We start from the raw sequence: 9,265 nt of genomic DNA, 5'->3' as shown, positions 1-9,265 counted from the left end.
CCTGTCTAAATCAAACTTTACAATAACAATTAACATCTATCAATCAAACAATCCAATAAACTCATCAAAACCTAACAATAATCATCATTCCTAGGTAGAACCGACAAGATTAGCCTAGCATACTTTTTGGACAGCAGCAAATACTCAATAAAAACATCTTATACGTCATTCCAATCATCTCAAAAATCATTCAACAATCAATACTAATCAATGACAAATCAATCTTTCAAGTAATTGCAAAACTATGTATCAATTTAGCAAAAACAATAAAGATGATGAACAATGTTAATAATGGAAGGATATGTAGGTATTCCGGGGCTGCTCTTGGCTATAAAAGTGATGAGACACGTTCCCGAGGCTTGCTCTTGCCTCCTTCTTCCTTCCTTAGCCGCCACAAGTCCCAACCCTAACACGAAAAAAAGTTTTTCTCTTCCTCTCCTTGGCTGCCTTCTGCGATCGGAACCCAACTAGCCTCCTTAGGGTTTTTTTTTTCTTTTTTATGTTTTAAAATAATGTAGGGCTTTGGCTTTTCCATGATGCATATGGGCCGGGTTTTGAGTTTTACTTGAAAACGTATGCGTAAAAGGTCCGTAAACTGCTAAAGAAGCTCGGTTTTTCTTCCTTTTAACCCTTTGCCTACAAGATAATCAAAACTATGTAAAACCTATATAAAACAAGTTAAAATACATAAAATATAATATAATAACGTAGATAAAAGGTACGGAAAATAAGTGTGTTTTACAACACATCACAAACCATAATCTTAGGTATGCAAACAAGTTTAATCAAGCTCCAAACTCATCAAAATTTAATTTTTACCTTAGGTTGTTGATGGGAAAGATGAATATCAGGGTGAGGCAGTTGCTAAGTAAAGATATTTTGGCCTTTAGATGTATTTGGAAGACTTTATAAACAGAAAAAATATCAATGGGGGGGGGGGGGGGTTCCCCATTTTTGGCGGTTGCATGTTGGGGGGGAGAGGGTCCCCTTAGGCCCCTCATGTGGCTATTTTATGTGCCATGCGTGGAATCCCTAGTCCAAATTTATTTCGGGTTTGGTTTTTGGCAAGAAAAATAGATCGGGTGTGACGAACAGCGCAAAAGCGAATGTTTTTCGGCCATATTTTTGTAAATTAATAAAACAGACCATTTGGTTGTAAAAATTCAAAATATTTTCACGAGTTGCTTAAAACATCTCGAATAAGTGTTTTGTAAGTCTTTTTTGGCTTGACGGATGATACAATGCCTGTTTTGGTATTATCGTTCGCGTTTAAGTCATTGCGTATTGTTAAACGAGAAACTTTTCGTTTAAACTGGTTTTCTATATACCATGGCCATAATATTAATATGTTAGCTTCTAATATACGTATATCACTGATAGATAGCCCCCTGGAGATATCCGGGTCATAACGAGTATCATTCGGTTATTCGTTCGTTCGTTACGTAATAAACGGTTAATCGTTTACTCGATATGTAACTACTAAGGTATACCTGATTTTGTCACGAATGTCACATTGACCTAGCTTTCAAACCTAGCAAATTGAAAAAAATTGAATAAAGCAAATTATAGTTTACCTTCCATAACTCTGTACCCGCTACCAATTTGTCGTTGAAAGATCCAGCCCCATGGCAGGGTGTGACAATTAGGAAGTCGGTTTTAAAGCCTCGTGAGTAGACCGGTTAACGAACCAGTCTTCTTACTGGTCAACTAGTTGACCAGCCGGACCAAACTTTATAATTAATAACATTGCAATCAATTTAAACATTTAAAATTTATTAAAAAAATGTATACACATTCTCAAATTATCTTTAACCTCGTTCTTTAAAATTATGTCCAATCTCTAATTTTGTTTTACACTTATTTTCTTTAAACGTGTTCATTTGTAAAAATAAGCTAAATTTTCTTCTTTCCTGCATAGTCGTTACCACACTTCATTTTTCTTCATTTTTTTTTTTTTTAATTTATGCTTCTAGAAACACTCATCTCTTCAGAAAACTTATCTTATTTTATTTTATGTTTTCTTTCTCATACTCTACTTCATCGAGATTACTAATGAACGACGACCGAGCCAATAATTTGACCACAGCTAACACTATTTCTGCCTCAAAAACCGGGCGGTCCAAAGTGTGCAAACCAGACCGGGTAGTCAGCCAATGGAATTTATTTAGACAATTTAAGAATAAATAAATAAATAAATAAATAAATAGAAAATGAAAAAAGCCTGCTCTCCAGTAATGTTTATCTTCTTCCCATTTCTCCTTGCTCTCTCTCTCTCTCTCTCTCTCTCTCTCTCTCTCCCAAAAACACAAACGTCTAATACTTATGTACTGAGTTTGGATTTTTAACCGATCTACAGATCTAACCCACCTGGGTTCTTCAGATCTTCATCTGTTTTGAATCGGTAGCTTACCACTAGACATACACCTGCAACTGTAAGTCTTGGATCTTCGTTCTATACTTTTCTTCATACTGTTCTTGTTATGTTAACCAAAGAGGATTTAGGGTTGACTGCTATGATTTGACTTTGTGAAGTTCCAGCTTAATTGGTCATCATGATTTTAGTTTTTAGCCTTTGTGATCTTATTATGTAGTAATTTGGGAATTAAAGATTTATACACTCACTAATTAATATATGTAGATTTTCATAAAAATATTTACTTATTCATTAATTTATAAAAATTCATTTTAATTGATATTTTTAACCGACAAATTGTCGATTTCCGAAAAATTCGATAAAATTTTTGAGTGATTAAAATGGCTTCCAAAGATCCAGCTATGATTGACTTTAGGTTTACCTTGTTAACTGCTATGATTGACCTTGTTTGACTTTGACCTCTAATTTTGCATGCCCTTTTAAAGATCCAGCTTAATAAAGCTAATTTGTGCTCCGCAGCAATACGGGAGCCGAAAAGGTTATAACTTGTTGAAGAGGTTTAGGGTGGGTTTTATAGTGTTAACATCCAGTTTTGGATGTTGAGAAACTAGTGGTAAGTTGTGGTGAAAATTGAGATGAGGGATGTTATCAAAATTGATAAACTTTTTAAAAGCCTGTTGGCGACCATCGGACCGCTACACGGGCTCGGATGCAACGGGCCGACAAGAAGGGCTTCTTTGGTATAAAGACATTGGTCAACATTTGACCGGTGAGTTCTCAATGGCAGTGGTTCAAGCCAATATGTTACTAGAGGATCAGAGCCAGATTGAATCGGGATCGTTGAGCTGTCAAGATTCTGGCCCGTTTGGAACGTTTATTGGAGTTTATGATGGTCATGGTGGGCCCGAAACTTCCCGTTATATCAATGATCATCTTTTCCAGAATCTCAAAAGTGAGTCTCATGAACCAAAGCCATGAAATTTGATCTTAATTTTGTAATATTGAATTGGGTGTTCTGTAAATTTCATCTTATTTAAAATTTACATAAAATTTAATTGATTTTTTTTGTAAGGTTCGATCTTGATTTCATAAAGTTGAATTGGGTTTCTATTGTAAGTTTTATCCTAATTTCCTAAACTTGAATTGAGCTTTTTTATAATTTGATAAAACTGTATTTGATTTGTAAATTTGATCTTATTTACATAAAATTGAATTTTTTTAATTTGATTTGATTTTCATAAAACTGAATTGGGATCTTGTGTAAATTAATTTTCATTTGATAAAATTGAATAGTTTGTTTTTTTTTGTAAATTTATCACAATATCATAAAACTGAAATGGGTTCTTTGTAAATTTGATCTTAAATTCCTAAAACCGAATTTTGCTCTTTGTAACATTAATCTTAATTTCATAAAATTGAACTGTTTTTTTCCCTTTTTTTAATGTAAATTTATCTTCATGTCACCAAATTTTATTGTTGCCTTTTGTAAATCTGATAGGAATTTCAAAAAGTCAAATTTGATTTTTTTCATAGATTTGATCTTAATTCCATAAAACTGAACTGGGTTTTCTGTAAATTTGATCTTCATTTCACAAAATCGAGTCGGGATTTCGTTCGTAAATTTGATCTTATCTTCATATAACTGAAATGGGTTTTTGTAATTTTTCAGGGTTGACTTCCGAGCAACAGTCAATGTCAGTAGATGTTATATAAAAAGCATTTAAGGCAACCGAAGAAGGGTTTTTATCAATTGTTGCTCGACAATGGACAGTCAAACCGCAACTGGCTGCAGTTGGATCTTGTTGTTTGGTTGGCGTGATTTGTAATGGGACACTTTACATTGCAAATGCCGGTGATTCGCGTGCGGTTTCGGGGCGAGCTGTTAAAGCTACCGGGGAAGTTATTGCAATCCAATTATCAACCGAACATAATGCCAGCATTGAGTCGATTAGACAAGAACTTCATACTTTGCATCCTGATGATCCTCAAATTGTAGTTTTGAAACATAATGTGTGGCATGTTAAGGGTCTTATTCAGGTAAATCCGTAAATTTGATTTTTGAGTTTTCGAAAACCGTTAAGCTTCAGTTTTATCGTTTCGGCTTGAAATTTTTGGGCCGGAAAAATTTTTGCCCAAAATAATGAGTTTGACTTGGAAGCATATTTTTCTCTGTTGTAATACTGATGCTAGTTAAATAGTTAGTGCATAATTTATGATTACAAAAAGCAATACCGTTACAATGATAATCCAAATGGTTGAATATAATTTGGCATGTAAACAAAGCCAATGAACACAAAAGGTGCATGTTCGTATTCGTTCGTTTAACTTCTACCAAATACATGATTGAACATGAACAATTAAACGAACATGGTTTTCCTGTTTGTGTTTGTTTGTTAAGAAAATGAATGTGATTGTGCTTGTTTATGTTGTTCATTAAGAGTATAAATAGACAGACATAACTGAGCTAAAAACTAGTTAAAAGTAATGTGAAAAACCATGTGTTGGGCCTTAAGTTATTAAAAACTAGACTAAATTTAGTAGGCCTAAAAAGTTTAAATACATATCAAGAAACATAAACGAACGAACTTAAACAAAAGTAAACTTATGGACATAGATGGACGTAAACCAACAAACTTAAAACTTTATTAAATGAATGAACATAAATTAACGTTCACGGACATAAATGGACATGCGGGACATGTTTTCATGTTTGTTCGTTTAACTAAATGAACAAAAAATTTTGTTTTTCGTTCATTTATTAAATTAAAAACATAAACTAACTTCCCACTACACGGTTCACGAATGGTTCATTGAACGTTCAGTACATTTACAAGCCTAACTAAAATAATGTGAGCGGTTGTATAAATTAAAAATAATAATATAATATTGTTTTCTGTGTGAGTATATTATTTTGTAGATGTAACACATGCTTGTGTTTTTGAAACTGTTTTGTAGATATCTAGATCTATAGGTGACGTATACCTCAAAAAAGCCGAATTCAACAGGGAACCTTTGTATGCTAAATTTCGGCTTCGTGACCCTATTCGGAGGCCAATATTGAGGTCGGATCCGTCAGTCTCGATGCATGAAATCCAACCCGAAGACCGGTTTGTCATATTTGCATCTGATGGTCTTTGGGAGCACCTTAGCAATCAGGAAGCGGTTGATATAGTGCAAAATCACCCTAATAATGTAAGCATCATTCTTCACTAATAAGTTATCTTTTTTATTTAGGCATTTGCATGCTCCCTCTCTCTAATTGGTGAAATGGTAAAATTAAATATATTCATCAAAAACAGAAATAACTTGAACATATTAGAAGTTGCTTAAATTATAGTCAAGTGTTCATAACCTCCTAGGCTTCATTATTAAATAATAATTGCGTGCGATAATATGAAATATATTATATATCAGCAACATAAGAAAAGGACAAATGTTTTGACATGTTATAAAAATTTAAACTTTAAACATCATCTCCATGCACATGGAATCATTAGAACTAATCGTTAAGACATTAAGTATGTTTACATTATGTTCATTAGTCTTTTGGCATGCAAAGTTAAGTTTATTCTATATATAAGAAAAAATGGGTGGGCTGCGTAACTGCGTGTGTGTGTGTGTGTATACATATATATGTGTATACATATATATATATATATATGTATGTGGGTGTGTTTGCGTGCGCATGTGTGTGTGTTTCTGTATTTGCTAACTCACTTTGGCATAAGAGTAGCTAGACGGGAGGGGTATAACTAGGTTTTATTTTTAAATAATTTGATGACATAACTAAGCCTCACATTCTTAGATGATACTTTGGATAGTGGTTGAACGATGATCACAGTTTGATGTTGCAAACACGCCCTTAAGCAAGTGAACACTTGTTGCATATATTCCAGCACCACTTGTAACTTTGATCTCGGTGAATAGAGATGCCATTAACCAGGTATCCCCAAAATGCAACAAATCTTGAAAATATGCTATTATCTAGACTTGGTGAAATAAACCCGTAGGTCTAGTTTTGGGTTAGGGCATGTGTTTTAAAATAGAAGTTGCACTATACTGGTTGTAAATAGTTTGTAATTGGGTTTAGATGCTTGGTGAATGGGTGGACTTAAAGTAACGAATCTGAGCGGGCGGACTGAAAAGAACCGAATGGGTGCAAGGTCTTATTAACCGAATGAGCAGATGAAGACCTTCCGCCCAATCGGACACCGCGTGCTCTTTTTAATCTGCTCATTCGGACCGCATTCTTTTTTAGTCCACCTATTCAGCATACATCTTAACCCAACTGCAAATTTTTTTACAGCCTAGTATAGTTCAACTGATATGTTAAAACATCCATCTTAACCCAAAATTAAACCTATGTGTTTATTTTGCTAAGTCTGTTAAAAGAGTTAGTGGCAAAATCGTTGGAGGTGCTGACACGATGATGGTGGTATCGTGCACACCGGGAAATTACTAAAATAATAATTATAGATTGTATTTAACTTGTTAAGCTGTAAACTTTAGCAGAAAAGATATTCTCATCATCTCTGGTAAAATTATGTGATGTGCTTGTTATTAAGAAAATTACTAAAAAAATACATAATAGAAAGTATTTAACTTGTGTTTCATTAACAGATAAGATATTGTCATTATCTCTAGTAAAATTTTTCAACTGATGGTCTAATTTATTCAAATACTTAAAACCCATTGCTCGGTTGATGGTCAGATTTGTTCATTCTTATTTGAAAATTTCATACCCATTGGAATCAACAATCCAAATTGTTCAAATACTGGTCAATTGCATAAGACGTCGCATCATGCATAAGAGCACGTCATAAGCATTATTAGAAAATTAGATCTTTAACTTTATCAACAGTTGTTTAATTCAATTTATACATTTTGTATTCATGAAAATAAGATGCACCAAACATATTGAATTGGAAGAAAGATACTCATTATTCCAATGCCTTAAAGTTATTACACTCACTTTTAGACCTGTAAACGAACTGAATGTTCGGTGAACAGTTCGGCGGGATGTTCGCTTATTTAATAAACAAACGGACATGAACATTTATTCTTTTAGTTGAACAAATGAACATGCTACAGTTTAGTTCTTGAACGTTCATTTACGCATAAGACCGTGTCTCATTTGTTCATTATGTTCTTGAACGTTCATTTACGCATGTTTATCCATCCACCTTTTTGTTTGTTTTAAGTTTTTTTCGTTTATGTATTCATTTTAAATATTCAGGTCAAGTACAAATTAGTTTTTCTGTATGAAATTAAAAACAATCACATCTTACAATTTAGTCTTATTTTATTAGTTTTTAGGCTCAATAAATTGGTGCTCGCTCTGTTATGTACATCCATCTATGTTCATTTTTTGTCCGTTTATGTTTGTGAATCATCATCATCATCATCATCATCGTACTCAGTATATCCCACCAATAGCAATGCTATGGTAGGGTCTGAGGAGGGTAAGATGTAGACAGCCTTACCTCTACCCCATAGGGATAGAGAGGCTGCTTCCGGTGAGACCCCCGGCTCGATAGTAGTTTTGAATCAAGCCTTGGACATAAGACACATAACACTCAATCATCGGGACACCGGCTGATTGGTGCATGTGCCCTTGTCTTTCGGCTATCAACGCCACCACATGATACCTGATTAACCTTCCGCCACTTTTAACATTATTTTCACGTGATTAGTAAAATAACGTCAAAATTAGTGCAATTTTACTTTTGCCCACCCAAGGGTTCACACATATATACATTATATGTGCGCACCGCAAGCAGGCGTGATGTTTGTGAATCATTTGTTTATACTATTAACAAATGAACATAAACATAAATAAACACAATCATTTTTTTAACAAACAAACTCGAACAAGAAACCTTTGTTAGTTTCATTGTTCGTGTTCTGTAGTTTTACAAGTTAAACAAACACGAATGCAAACATTCCTCGTTTGTGTTCTTTCAGCTCGCTTACAATCTTATTCTCCTCTAAAACATAGAACTATCCAACTTGCTTTTATGCGTTTAATTTTGACCTGTTTTTATGATACAGGGAAGTGCTAGAAGGCTAGTGAAAGCAGCATTACAAGAAGCAGCAAAGAAAAGAGAAATGAGGTATTCAGATTTAAAGAAAATCGAAAGGGGCGTAAGGCGTCATTTTCATGATGACATCACTGTTGTAGTTGTGTTTATGGACTCGAATCTAGTGAGTAGAGCGAGCTCATGGAAGGGCCCCACTTTGTCTTTAAGGGGTGCATGTGCCAACCAGCTGGCTAAAACATTGGCACCACTATCAACCACCACCGGCTGAGTTGCCGGTCGGTTTTTATCAGACTAATTTTAATTCTTTGATGTACAAAGTAATATTTTAACTCGAGGTTATTTGGTTTGTTGGGGATAAAAGAATAACAGTGGCAGAATCTTGAAAAAGTTAGAATCTTTTGAGTTTTTATGTCGTCGTGTAAATGCTGTAAAATTGTGTTAGAATTCATAATCGTTTTTTGGTTCTTTGACAAGAGTTTGTGTACAGTGTCATGCTGTGAGTGTGAAATGTGGTTGGCTGAAGGCGATATGGCGGCTGTGGTGGTGGAAGGTGTTTTTTCGGACAACTACCACTGACTCAGAACTATTACTCTGCTGTAGATGAATGCCTAGCAACATGACCAAAAGAGTAAGTATAGTTTGAAGTGGATCATGTATCTGATATGCTAATAACTGTAATCAGGTGTTTTTAAGTCACTAGCATCTGTTGCAAAATTTCTTGTTTACAACTTGTAACCTGAACAATTTTAAATTTAAAACAACATTAAAACAAGTTTAAAGAGATCAGCGCAAAGATTAGAATTATAGTGGTTGAGGCAGGTAATATTTTACATCCTTTTTGGCGTCCCTC

At 34.2% G+C, this 9,265-nt stretch overlaps 1 pseudogene across 1 annotated transcript; it reads left to right on the top strand.

Annotated features, from left to right (window-relative positions):
- The first annotated feature begins 2,893 nt into the window (after positions 1–2,893).
- On the top strand, positions 2,894–8,793 carry LOC143632980 (putative protein phosphatase 2C 46; annotated as a pseudogene). The gene is made up of 4 exons (XR_013153605.1): positions 2,894–3,326; positions 4,044–4,411; positions 5,330–5,566; positions 8,426–8,793. The product of XR_013153605.1 is annotated as a putative protein phosphatase 2C 46 (transcript).
- The last annotated feature ends 472 nt before the right edge of the window (positions 8,794–9,265 follow it).

The sequence above is a fragment of the Bidens hawaiensis genome, unplaced genomic scaffold, assembly GCF_021521415.1.
Source record: "Bidens hawaiensis isolate Kalapana, Puna unplaced genomic scaffold, B.hawaiensis_p1.1 tig00006556_1, whole genome shotgun sequence".
NCBI lineage: Eukaryota > Viridiplantae > Streptophyta > Magnoliopsida > Asterales > Asteraceae > Bidens > Bidens hawaiensis.
The sequence above is the reverse complement of the archived record's forward strand: the minus strand, read 5'-3'. Positions and strand labels throughout refer to the sequence as shown.